Below are 13,892 nucleotides of genomic sequence, written 5' to 3' on the forward strand. Positions count from 1 at the left end.
TGCCCTATCTTTCAGAATACAAGATGCAAGCCTAACCTTGCCCCCCTTGGGACACCTCCTGGTGCGGAATACATTGGCGACATCCGCCAACCATCTAGTACTCGTAATGGGGTCCCGAGCCCGATGATAGTCGGGAGCTCTACATGCCCTGAACTCCCAGAAAGTAAGTGTGTGCGACCCCATCATGGCCGCAATCTCAGTACGGAAAGCACTAAACCTCTCCTCCAAAAGCTCCAGAATACCCTCCTTGATTGTACCGAAGATCACATGAGTCTGCTCAAGTATGCTGCGTGTAATCTCCGAGGAGATGAACTCCCTGGTCTACTCGGTCCTAGAGCCTAAGCCTGATCCCTCACCTGAACTGCCAACTGCTGGCCTAGGACGTAGAACCACCATTCTGAAAATAAACATCAAAATATTATCAAAACTCAGGGAATCACAAACACTACTAGTTCCCTGGCTTTATCTCAGCCTTCCTTGATTTGAGTACGGATCCTATGCTTTAAGTAGTACGGGCCCATACTACCTTCCACATCTATCCGTAATTTCCTCAAGAACTACCTCGACTCCACCAAGTCCCTTCTACTACTACTACTACTACTGATCTCATACTAAACTCTTCCTAGGCTTGCTCTAGGGTAATCACCAATCCATTCTCCGCTATCAGTTGCGTAAGAATTCCTTACTATCTCCCCTAACTAGCTCATGAATATTATTACATATTAGTAAGAATAGATAATTCTTCGAATGAGAGATCCTACCCTACAACGGTGGGACTCAAACAAGTGCTGCACAGTAGAGCTAGACCTAACCTTCTGAAATTATTTAATCCTCCCAATATATAACTGATGCGAAATCAACCTCCGACGGCTCTCATGGTCTTCTGATGTGGCGGAGATCTGCTAGTCACAATCAGAGAGATGCGTTAGAGCCACCCCAGGGACTGTGCCCCAGGAGCGGACTCCGACGATCAAGTTAGATCAGCTGATAGATCTTAGATGTCCTCCATAGTTGGAGAGAACCATCTTGGTGCGGGTGGTGGTGTATGGTGGCTGACGACGGCGGGTGGCGGCTGAGCCACCCGGCCGAAGAATAGTGGTGGCTAAGCCATGGGGAGAGGTCTAGTGGCGGCTAAACCACTTGGGGAAGAGTCCTCCTCCATGGTGGAGGCACTATTCTATTTATAGGGGACAACTAGGTCAAGGGGAATTAGGTCAGGCCTTAGGCCAGCCCAATTCAGGCCCAACTAGCAAGGAGCTAGCAAGGCTGCCCGGAGGCGCCGGGCGTGCCCTAGGCAAGGCTGGTAGGCGCGCACCAGGAAAGACTGGCAAGGGGCGCTAGGCAATGGAGCATCATGCCGGCCCGACAGGAGAGTCCCCAACAAGGCTGGCAAGGGAGTCCCCAGCAAGGCTGGCAAGGGAACGCCATGTAGGGATGGCAGGAGAGCGCAGGGACATGATGGCGCACTAGATCAGTCTAGGCCATGCTAATAGACCATATATCATCAAGTATCCCCAGTATGGTGTTATTGGTACACAACCAATGACATCAGACTGGACTAAGTCATATAAACCAACAGGAGAGTCCCCAGCGAGGCTGGCAAGGGAACGCCATGCAGGGCTGGCAGGAGCACGCCAGGCCCGCTGGCGCGCTAGAGTAGTCTGGGCCATGCTAATGGACCATATATCATCAAGTCCCCCCCAGTCTGGTGTTATTGGTACACGACCAATGACATCGGACTGGACTAAGTCATATAAACTATGCGTCGTCAAGTCCCCCTAGTCTAATGCGATTGGGTTGCTGAAAATCGGATTGGACTAGACAAAGCACCAATACATTAAATAATACAGAGAACAACTGAACCTCACCCACGAGAGCCGTAGGGTTGTGCGATGAGTCAAGTACTGCTTGAGCTGACTTGATACTCCTTCATTGAGAGGAGTACGAGCTGATCGGTGTGATGCAACGTAACTGTTGCTGTGATCGTGCAGACTAAGGCTGCTAAAGAGTGTTATGCTACACTAACGTCGATAAAATGTCGGACCGGGGTAGCTAAGAAGTGTAACCTCGCCATGCAGTCTCTGAGACTGTTATTTGGCACATATGTTGTTGTAGTTGCGCGCAAATGGAATATCACCGATAACCATGTACATAGTCTGCATTAATAACCGCCTTGGAGGTATTTCTTGCTTGGGCTACACCTAGCTGGATTCCCCCTAGTATGATGTGGGTAGCGTAGGTAGCCGCGTCAGACTATGTCTGTGACATCCCCAAAATCTCGGCCAGAAAAGACCGATTTTCATTTATGCTTTTAAAATATTTTCAGAGTAAATCCTTTTGATTTGAAAGAGTTGCGGAATTTGTTCCCAAAAAAAACAAAAAATGATAAAACAATGTTTACCAAAGCATTTCATAAAAGAAATGTATTTTCATTATAATCAAAACTGGGGGTGTCATGTTCCGATACAGACCAATAAGCATAAACGATAACATTACAAGTCATTCAACAAATATATACATATACAGACTTGCAATCAAAACAACTGATGGTTCATCCATCTCATGCCCTTGCGCCACTTCCTGTAATACAATTAAAACTGAGTGGGTCAGGCTTGGGAGCCTGGTGAGCATATAGGGTTTTCAACCCACAATAAATACTCATATTTAATTTTCACCAACCAACAATAACCCAATTGCCTATTCCCGTTATTCTCACTTTATGTCCCTAAGACAACTTAACATAAGGGACCTAGTCTAAGAATATTTCATCGGGGCGACAACACCTGCTTCGGGGGTACCTCAGCAATATAAGTCAAATAAGGCAACCATGAGGGGGATGGAGTACAGCGAATGAACACCCAAGTTCATTAACACCTACAGGTGGCGAACCTGCTAATGTTTCCACAAGACTATCTAGAAAAGTATGTGGTCGTCATCTAAACTCCGCTAGATGACTAAATCAAACAACAACGAGGCCTCTCATCTGTTTATTACACACCAACTATCTACCCATGTTCTACCCAACATATTAGTAGATAAAAATTATACAATTTGTATACGTATTTTAAAAACCTGTATAGCACGTTTTAATCAACACATATTTCACATAACAGATGAGGCACACACACACACACATAACACATATCTCATAGAGAATAAATCATATCTATGAGTTAGAAGAAAGTGAATACACATTCACACACATAACCACAAAATTATACACATAATACGTATCTCGTATAAAATACTTCATAATTATGCGTTAGAAGAAAGTAACTACACACTCACTTGATCAGAAGATGATCGGACAACACTACGACTTGTAGAAGTAGTAATCCTCAGCAGATCTGAAAGATCTTCACAAAAATCGAACTTCTCACGGGCAGAGCTTCGGCTCGGGGACCGTACTTCTCGGGATCTTCGGGATCTCGGGACTTGCCTCGGGGCTCGAGAATAATACCGGGGCTTCGGGATATTTCTGGCACGCAAAACGATGCAAAACGGGAGAGAGAAGAGAGAAAATGAACAAAAGACTCGGCTGCCTTCGGATCCTATTTATAGGAGGCTGGAGCCTCGGAGTATGCGGGGCGTACTGCAGTACGCGACGCGTACTGCTTCCGAAATCGTCATTGCATGCGTCATCCGAGCCACTTGCTGCGAGTGTCGACACCTTCGGAGTACGCGGGGCGTACCTCGGATCAGACCGGTGACTCCTTCGGATAATGCATCCGAATTTCCAATTAAATTTAATTACAAAATATTTAATAAACTTCGGAAATTCATATCTTCTTCATACGAACTCCGTTTTCGACGTTCTTTATATCCACGCGAAGGTGAGACTACGTTCTACAACTTTCGTTTAGACTTCGTCGGCTAATTTTGATTTATTTTTAATAGGCCACGACAGAAAAACTTCGTTATAAATTCATAACTTCTTCGTTTGACGTCCGTTCTCGCCTAACTTTTTATCGCTTCGATACCAACAATGAGATCTTCGATTCTCATTTAGATTGCTTCGGCTAAAAACCCCTCGATCTCAAATCGAGTAAAACAGGTTGTATACCGCTAAGCCGAAACTTCGATAAATCATAACTTCCTCATACGAAGTCAGATTTGGGCGTTCTATATATATTCGGAAACCTCGTTTCAACTACTACAACATTATTCAAAGATATTAAGTTTATTTTACACTTAAATTTTGACGCTTATTTTTATTCTTAATTAATCAAACCACATAATTAAGCAATTAAGCACAAAACACATAATACTCAAATAATACAATCTTATTATTTCAAAACGGGTTACAAAGGTTAACCTAGACTATTACATTGTTAAAAGTGGCAAGCCCGGAAACACAGGCGTTACAATTCTCTCCACCTTAGAATGATTCCGTCCCCGGAATCACACATCAACAAAAAAATGCGGATAGCGACTCAACATGTCACTCTCCGTCTCCCAGGTGAGATTCGACTCATTCGTGTGTTTCCATCGGACAAGCACTAATCCAACCATCTTGTGTCGCAACTTCTTAGTCTTTCGGTCAACAATTGCCTCTGGTTCTTCAATCAACCTTTTGTTTTCATCAATTCTCAACTCAGAAATTGGAATTATATCGGGAACTTCTCCCGTGAATTTCCTCAAATAACACACATGAAAAGTGTTGTGAATTCCTTTCAGTTCTTCGGGTAATTCGAGCTTGTAAGCTTGGTTCCCAATCCTCTGAAGAACTTTAAACGGTCCAATAAACCTTGGACTCAACTTTCCCCTTTTACCAAATCTTATAAGTCCCGTCCACGGCGAGACTTTAAGCAAAACCGAATCTCCAACCTCAAAAGTCATCGGTCTTCGTTTTTTGTCAGCATAGCTCTTTTGATGATCCTGAGCCGCTAACATTCTTTCCCTAATTACTTTCAACTTTTTAGCAGTTTGATGAACCATCTCTGGTCCCATAAACTGCTTTCCCCCAGCCTCAAGCCAACAAGACGGCGTACGGCACTTCTGTCCGTACAAAGCTTGATAAGGTGCCATCTTAATGCTCGAGTGAAAACTATTATTATAGGAAAATTCTACCAAAGGTAAATGTTCATCCCAATTACCTAGGAATTCCAAGGTACACGCTCTCAGCATATCTTCAAGTGTTTGTATTGTTCTTTCACTCTGACCATCAGTCTGCGGATGGTAAGCTGTGCTTAAACATAACTTGGTACCCATTTCCTCTTGTAGAATTTTCCAAAACCTCGAGGTGAAATGGCTATCACGATCCGATACAATCGTTAACGGAACATTGTGAAGCCTCACAATTTCCTTCACGTAAGAATTCGCAAGCTTTTCCATAGACCATTTCTCCTTGGCTGCTATGAAATGCGCACTCTTAGTGAATCGATCAACGACCACCCAAATCATGTCGTGACCATTCTTCGTTCTGGGCAGTTTAGTGACAAAATCCATAGCAATGTCTTCCCACTTTCCCATAGGCACAGGCAATGGTTCTAAACTCCCGTACGGTTTCTGATGTTGTGTCTTGACTCTCGCACAAGTCACACACTCGGCCACGTACTTTGCAACATCAAGCTTCATCGTCGGCCACCAGTAGTAGGGTTTCAGGTCCCTATACATTTTAGTGCTACCCGGATGAATTGAGTACATGGTTTTGTGAGCTTCTTCCATCAGAAGATCCCTAATTCCTCCTGACTTAGGTACCCAAATACGATCTTGGAATACCTTCAGTCCATGACTGTTTACACCGAACACCAACGTTTTACCTAAACGTTCCTCCTTTCGGTCATTCTTTTCAGAAGCTTCCTCTTGAGCTTTCTTTATACTCTCCACAATGGTCGAGACAAATTCAATTCTCAACGCTCTTGGCCTTTTCCTTTCAAGATTGACTTTCCGACTAAGAGAATCAGCAACAACATTAGCTTTACTGGGGTGGTAAAGTATCTCACAGTCGTAGTCTTTAAGTAATTCTAGCCAGCGTCGTTGCCTCATATTCAATTCCTTCTGATTAAAGAGATATTGGAGACTCTTATGATCAGTAAAAAGTTTGCACTTCGTGCCATAGAGGTAATGCCTCCATATTTTCAGAGTGAAAACTACCGCTGCCAACTCCAAATCATGAGTCGGGTAATTCTTTTCATGCTCTTTCAGCTGTCGAGACGCATATGCTATCACCTTTTCTCTTTGGGTCAAAACACAACCCAATCCAACCCCAGATGCATCGCTATAAATAACAAAGTCTTCAACTCCATCGGGTAGAGAAAGTATCGGTGCCTCGCATAGCTTCTTCTTTAACTTCTCGAATGCTTCTTTATGCTTATCACTCCAAGCATAAGTAGCTCCTTTGTGGGTCAAAGCTGTTAACGGAGTAGCAATCGAAGAAAAGCCTTGGATAAACCTGCGGTAATATCCGGCTAATCCTAAAAAGCTTCGAATCTCCGTGGGACTTTTCGGTTGTTCCCACTTCATCACAACTTCGATCTTCGCTGGATCAACCATTATCCCTTCTTGGTTGACCACGTGACCCAAGAATTGGACTTCACGAATCCAAAAATCACATTTAGAGAACTTCGCATACAGCTTCTCCTTCTTCAAAACTTCTAACACTTCTCTCAAGTGTCTGCCATGCTCCTCCTGGGTTTTCGAGTAAATCAGAGTGTCGTCTATGAACACTATCACAGATTTATCAAGGAAAGGATTACAAACCCTATTCATCAAATCCATGAACGCCGCCGGAGCATTGGTTAGTCCAAACGACATAACCAAGAACTCGTAGTGTCCATATCTAGTTCTGAATGCAGTTTTCTCGATATCTTGCTCTCTTACTTTCAGCTGATGATATCCTGACCTAAGATCGATCTTCGAGAAATAGCTCGAACCTTGCAATTGATCAAATAGGTCATCAATCCTCGGCAATGGATATCTATTCTTTATTGTTGCCTTGTTCAGCTCTCTGTAATCGATGCACATTCTCATACTTCCATCTTTCTTCTTCACAAATAACACCGGAGCTCCCCAGGGCGATGAACTAGGTCTAATGAAACCTTTGTCCAATAACTCCTGAAGTTGCATCATTAGCTCCTTCATCTCCGTCGGTGCTAATCGATAAGGTGCTTTTGCTATTGGCGTGGTTCCTGGTAACAAGTCTATTCTGAACTCCACTTGTCTATCAGGTGGTAATCCAGGAAGATCCTTGGGAAATACTTCCGGATAATCACACACCACTGGAATGCTCTGCATCACCTTCTTTTCTTTCTTAGCATCAATCACAAATGATAAATATGATGTACATCCCTTAGTCAAACACTTTCTGGCTTTCATTAGAGAAATGATTCCAGAATTCACTCGCCGTTTGTCCCCATACACCATAAACGAATCTTTACCAGGCGGGTTTACTTTAACTATCTTCTTCTTGCATAAAATTTTAGCATCATTGGCGCTAAGCCAATCCATTCCCAAAACGATGTCGAAACCATTAAGTTCGATAGGCAATTATTCCTCACGAAACTTATTCCCATTAAGGTCGATTAAGATGTTTTTCATACGATGGCTAACAGGTACAAACTTGCCACTAGCAACTTCGACTAATAAAGCATTATCTAGTCTATCAACAGTCAAAGCTAGCTTTCTACCAAACTCATGCGAAATAAAGGAGTAGTTGGCTCCCGAATCAAACAATATTTGAGCAGGTAATTCGTTTACGAGAAAGGTACCTGAAGCGACATCAACTTCATCTTTAGCAGCCTCAAGTGTCATATGGAAGGCTCTCGCCTTCGGCTTTGGTGGAATGTTGGGCCTAGCTGCCTCCTTCTTCTTCGGACAGTCTTTCAAAATATGCCCCTTTTCATTACAACCAAAACACATCCTTTTGTTGTTCGGAAATTCATTGGCAAAATGTCCAACCTTTCCACACTTGTAGCAGGTTACATCCTCGCTACATTTCCCAAAGTGCTTTTTCTTACACTTATCACACCACTTTGCTTCGCCTCCTTTTCCTCCAAACTTTTTCGAATCAGATTTCGAAAATTTTCCTTTCTTACCGGAACCAAATGTTCCCTCAAACTTTCTTTTCTCACCAACATCAACCTTGTCGGTGGTTCTCCCCTTGATCATGTTCTCAACAGACTTGGCAGCCCAGATAGCTGCCTCTAGAGTAAGTGCCTGACGTACTGGCACCTCGTACTCCCATGGGAGTCCCTTCGCATACCGATCCACCTTTGTTTGCTCGTCTGGAACGATGCGCAAAGCAAACTCCATCTTATCGGTGAAGTTATTGGTGTATTCATCAACTGACATGCTGCCTTTTGTCAATGACAAACACTTGTTCTCTAGTTCCAACAGATTTTGAGCCGAGCAGAACTTGCGCTTGAACTGCACCAAGAACTCTGCCCATGACAATTGCAGTGGCTCATTAGGGCTTAACGTCTTCCCTAGAGTGTTCCACCAACGAACGACTCCACCTTGGAATTGACGCACGGCATAGATAGTCTGCAACTTGCCTCTGCAGCCACAAGTCATGAAGGCTAGCTCCATTTCGGAGATCCAATCCATAACTCCAATCGGATCCTCCTTTCCATTAAAGGTCGATGGTTTGCAAGTTAAAAAGTCCTTGTACTTGCATCCCATTCCAGCATTCTTTCCATCGTGGTTATCTTGCCTAACTATCGGTGGGTTGGCTGGACCAACAGACCCACTGAAGTTTCCACCTTCCGAGTGTCCTTCATTTAATTCAGGCTCTTCCACACGAATTGACAGTTCTTCACAATTCTGTTGAAGCAACCGTCTAGTTTCATCCATCTGACGATCCAACATCGCCTGAATCATCATTTGCACACCATCCATGGTTATTGGCTCAGGTGTTGCTGCTACGACAGGTATTTGTTCAATCACTGGTGGTTGATTCCTGTTTTCATCAACATTTCCAACTCCACTTCTTGTTCTCACCATTTTTGATCTACACACCGAATAAGGTGAAATTAGATCCTCAATCACGATAGATATTCAAATCATCCTTATCACTCCGAAACGTTTACATGCTAGTTCTAATATCGTAGACGCACGCTTAGAATCCTACACACATAAGGTTTCTAGATCCGGTCGGCAACAGACCATAGATCCAAACAAATAATATCATATATGGCAACATATAACATTTAGCACATAAAAGCATTTTAGGCAACTTTCCTAAAATAAACTAGTGCTCGTGTCTAAAACACAACAGACACACATCTCAAAAACTTCACTTAGCATTCTAAGTTTAAGTCTAGAAATCCTACAAATTCCTAGTTCGCTTAAACTAATGCTCTGATACCAACTGTGACATCCCCAAAATCTCGGCCAGAAAAGACCGATTTTCATTTATGCTTTTAAAATATTTTCAGAGTAAATCCTTTTGATTTGAAAGAGTTGCGGAATTTGTTCCCAAAAAAACAAAACATGATAAAACAATGTTTACCAAAGCATTTCATAAAAGAAATGTATTTTCATTATAATCAAAACTCGGGGTGTCATGTTCCGATACAGACCAATAAGCATAAACGATAACATTACAAGTCATTCAACAAATATATACATATACAGACTTGCAATCAAAACAACTGATGGTTCATCCATCTCATGCCCTTGCGCCACTTCTTGTAATACAATTAAAACTGAGTGGGTCAGGCTTGGGAGCCTGGTGAGCATATAGGGTTTTCAACCCACAATAAATACTCATATTTAATTTTCACCAACCAACAATAACCCAATTACCCATTCCCGTTATTCTCACTTTATGTCCCTAAGACAACTTAACATAAGGGACCTAGTCTAAGAATATTTCATCGGGGCGACAACACCTGCTTCGGGGGTACCTCAGCAATATAAGTCAAATAAGGCAACCATGAGGGGGATGGAGTACAGCGAATGAACACCCAAGTTCATTAACACCTACAGGTGGCGAACCTGCTAATGTTTCCACAAGACTATCTAGAAAAGTATGTGGTCGTCATCTAAACTCCGCTAGATGACTAAATCAAACAACAACGAGGCCTCTCATCTGTTTATTACACACCAACTATCTACCCATGTTCTACCCAACATATTAGTAGATAAAAATTATACAATTTGTATACGTATTTTAAAAACCTGTATAGCACGTTTTAATCAACACATATTTCACATAACAGATGAGGCACACACACACACACATAACACATATCTCATAGAGAATAAATCATATCTATGAGTTAGAAGAAAGTGAATACACATTCACACACATAACCACAAAATTATACACATAATACGTATCTCGTATAAAATACTTCATAATTATGCGTTAGAAGAAAGTAACTACACACTCACTTGATCAGAAGATGATCGGACAACACTACGACTTGTAGAAGTAGTAATCCTCAGCAGATCTGAAAGATCTTCACAAAAATCGAACTTCTCGCGGGCAGAGCTTCGGCTCGGGGACCGCACTTCTCGGGATCTTCGGGATCTCGGGACTTGCCTCGGGGCTCGAGAATAATATCGGGGCTTCGGGATATTTCTGGCACGCAAAACGATGCAAAGCGGGAGAGAGAAGAGAGAAAATGAACAAAAGACTCGGCTGCCTTCGGATCCTATTTATAGGAGGCTGGAGCCTCGGAGTATGCGGGGTGTACTGCAGTACGCGACGCGTACTGCTTCCGAAATCGTCATTGCATGCGTCATCCGAGCCACTTGGTGCGAGTGTCGACACCTTTGGAGTACGCGGGGCGTACCTCGGATCAGACCGGTGACTCCTTCGGATAATGCTTCCGAATTTCCAATTAAATTTAATTACAAAATATTTAATAAACTTCGGAAATTCATATATCTTCTTCATACGAACTCCGTTTTCGACGTTCTTTATATCCACGCGAAGGTGAAACTACGCTCTACAACTTGCGTTCAGACTTCGTCGGCTAATTTTGACTTTATTTTTATTATTTATTTTTAATAAGCCGCGACAGAAAAACTTCGTTATAAATTCATAACTTCTTCGTTTGACGTCCGTTCTCGCGTAACTTTTTATCGCTTCGATACCAACAATGAGATCTTCGATTCTCATTTAGATTGCTTCGGCTAAAAACCCCTCGATCTCAAATCGAGTAAAACAGGCTGTATACCGCTAAGCCGAAACTTCGATAAATCATAACTTCCTCATACGAAGTCAGATTTGGGCGTTCTATATATTCGGAAACCTCGTTTCAACTACTACAACAATTATTAAAAGATATTAAGTTTATTTTACACTTAAATTTTGACGCTTATTTTTATTCTTAATTAATCAAACCACATAATTAAGCAATTAAGCACAAAACACATAATACTCAAATAATACAATCTTATTATTTCAAAACGGGTTACAAAGGTTAACCTAGACTATTACATTGCTAAAAGTGGCAAGCCCGGAAACACAGGCATTACAATGTCGTCGAACTAATAAACCGTAAGGTTGCTGACCATAATATAAGTGGTAGAGATTCTGAGAGTTGGGCGATTAGGTTGCTAGCGAGGGTTACATAGTGAGACTATTGTCGATAGCAAGACAACATAATTCTTGAGGAATAGGGAGTGAGGCTATAGGTAAGAAATATGCAGTAAGACTGTTGCCGAGAGCCATGCAGCAAAGGTGCTAAAGGGATGAGCGGTGAGTCCAAAGGTATGGGTTACGCAGCAAGACCGTTTCCGAGGGCCAGGAAACAGTGATGCTGAGGGATACAGATCGAGGCTATAGGCAGGGTTACGCTGCAAGATCGTTTCTGAGGGCTAGGAAACAGAGATGTTGTAGGGTACGCGACGAGGCTACATGTAAGGTTGCGTAGCAAGACCGTTTTCGAGAGCCAGGAAACAAAGATGCTGAAAGGTAATGTGTAGCAGGGCTGCTGTTAGGATGACCTTCTTGCTGGAGAGTAACCTCACTATAGCAAGTTGTAATGTGGATAACATTTCATAGATCGTCCGAGCACAAGAGAACCATGATGACTGTGAGAGAGGAAGCACCGAGATCATGGTGTTAGTCGCGAAATAAGCTTGTGATGCGCGACTTATGGTGCGCGACGATGCATGACTTATGTTGCACGACTTAGGAGAATAGCTTGGGTTAGCAGCTGAAGATCATGGAGGTGTTACGCGGGAGAGGATCACGCGGAATGGATGGGGCTTCGCTGCTAGTGATCGTAGATACATCACACGGGAGAGCATTGGTGGAATGGATCGGGCTTGGTTGCCAGCGATTGTAAGTACATCACACGGGAAAGCATCACGTGGATTCATATAGGCAAAGGTTGCAAGCCTTTGAGCCTCTTTGGCGGAGCATGCCGTTAATGGAGTCGAGCTGAGAAGTCAGGCGACTCAAGGCAAGGGTGCTGAACCTTGCATGCGGGGTGTGCCGCTATAATGGAGTTGAGTTGAGAAGCCAGGTGACTCAAGGAAAGGGTGATGAACCTTGCATGCGGAGTGTGCCGCTATAATGGAGTCGAGCGGAGAAGCCAGGCTACTCAAGGCAAGGGTGATGAACCTTTCATGCGGAGTGTGCCACTATAATGGAGTGGGGCTGAGAAGCCAGGCGACTCGAGGCGAGGGTACTAAACCTCGCATGCAGAGTGTGCCACTATAATGGAGCCAAGTTGAGAAGCCAGGCGACTCGAGGCGAGGGTACTGAACCTCGCATGCGGAGCTTGCCGCTATAATGGAGTCGGGCTGAGAAGCCAAGCGACTCGAGGCGAGGGTACTGAACCTCACATGCGGAGCATGCCGCTATAATGGAGTCGGGATGAGAAGCCAAGCGACTCGAGGCGAGGGTACTGAACCTCGCATGCGGAGCATGCCGCTATAATGGAGTCGGGCTGAGAAGCCAAGCGACTCGAGGCGGGGGTACTGAACCTCGCACGACTGGGCATAGCACCCTACAATCTATGTGTCTAGCTCGTATGACCAGTCCGGGTTAAAGCGGACTGGTACCTGATACTTTGCTGCCTTGCTAGTCGTACTAATAATTGAGGCCTCAGTGTCTTGGCTGTTTGTGGAGAGCTATGTGGCAGTGCTACTTAGAGCTTGATAGCGTAGCTACTGTTAAGAGGTGCGTAAGGAGACTGCTGTCAGGAACTGATCAGCAGGGCCGTTGAGGCCCGGGCAGCGAGCTGCTAGCGATAGGTGAGCAACACGACTATTGAGAGTTGGGCAACAAGACTATTGAGAGTTGAACGACGAGGCTAATCTTTCGACCCGGAATATTAATGTCACCTTGAGAGTGCACTATCATGCATATCATCAACTCTTCATGTACTTTAATTCTGCCTCTTCGGAATAAAGATCACTTCTGAATAGTGTCATGCCAACCCTCCCCCCCCCCCCCCCCCCCCCCCCCTATTTTTTTTCTCTTTAGAGGAGGCGAAGAAAAGGAAAAATGGATGCATAGCAGCTGAAAATTGAGATACATAGCTGCTGGAAAAAGCTAGGCGACCCAAGTACTAACAAGAATTGGGTAGGGTGGCTGCCGAAAGGCGAAAGCTAAGAAGCGTGACTGCTGATGGCTGGGCTTTGCGGCTGCTGGGTTGGGCGGGCAGTAAGACTAGCGGGGGCCAGTTAACATGAATGGTGAGAGCGGATTAGCAAGACTTCCCAAGATTGGTCAACACGGCTATTGATAGCCGTGCAGCGCAGTTGCTGCTTGTTATTTCGAAATGCGTCACTAGTAGTAGTAGCGTAATACTCTTCTCCATCCTTTTTTTCTTGAAAATGCCGTGAGTGTTCGAGTCGCAACGCAATCTATGGAGCGGAGCTTGTGGTGTGCGAGTATTAAATTGCTAATTCTTGTCTTGTAAAACTGAATCATTTTTGTATTGTGGAGGTGGTCCATTAAGTACCAATTTATATGGAGCCCAAGT

This window comes from Lactuca sativa, chromosome 4 (genome assembly GCF_002870075.4).
Source record: "Lactuca sativa cultivar Salinas chromosome 4, Lsat_Salinas_v11, whole genome shotgun sequence".
Taxonomy (NCBI): domain Eukaryota; kingdom Viridiplantae; phylum Streptophyta; class Magnoliopsida; order Asterales; family Asteraceae; genus Lactuca; species Lactuca sativa.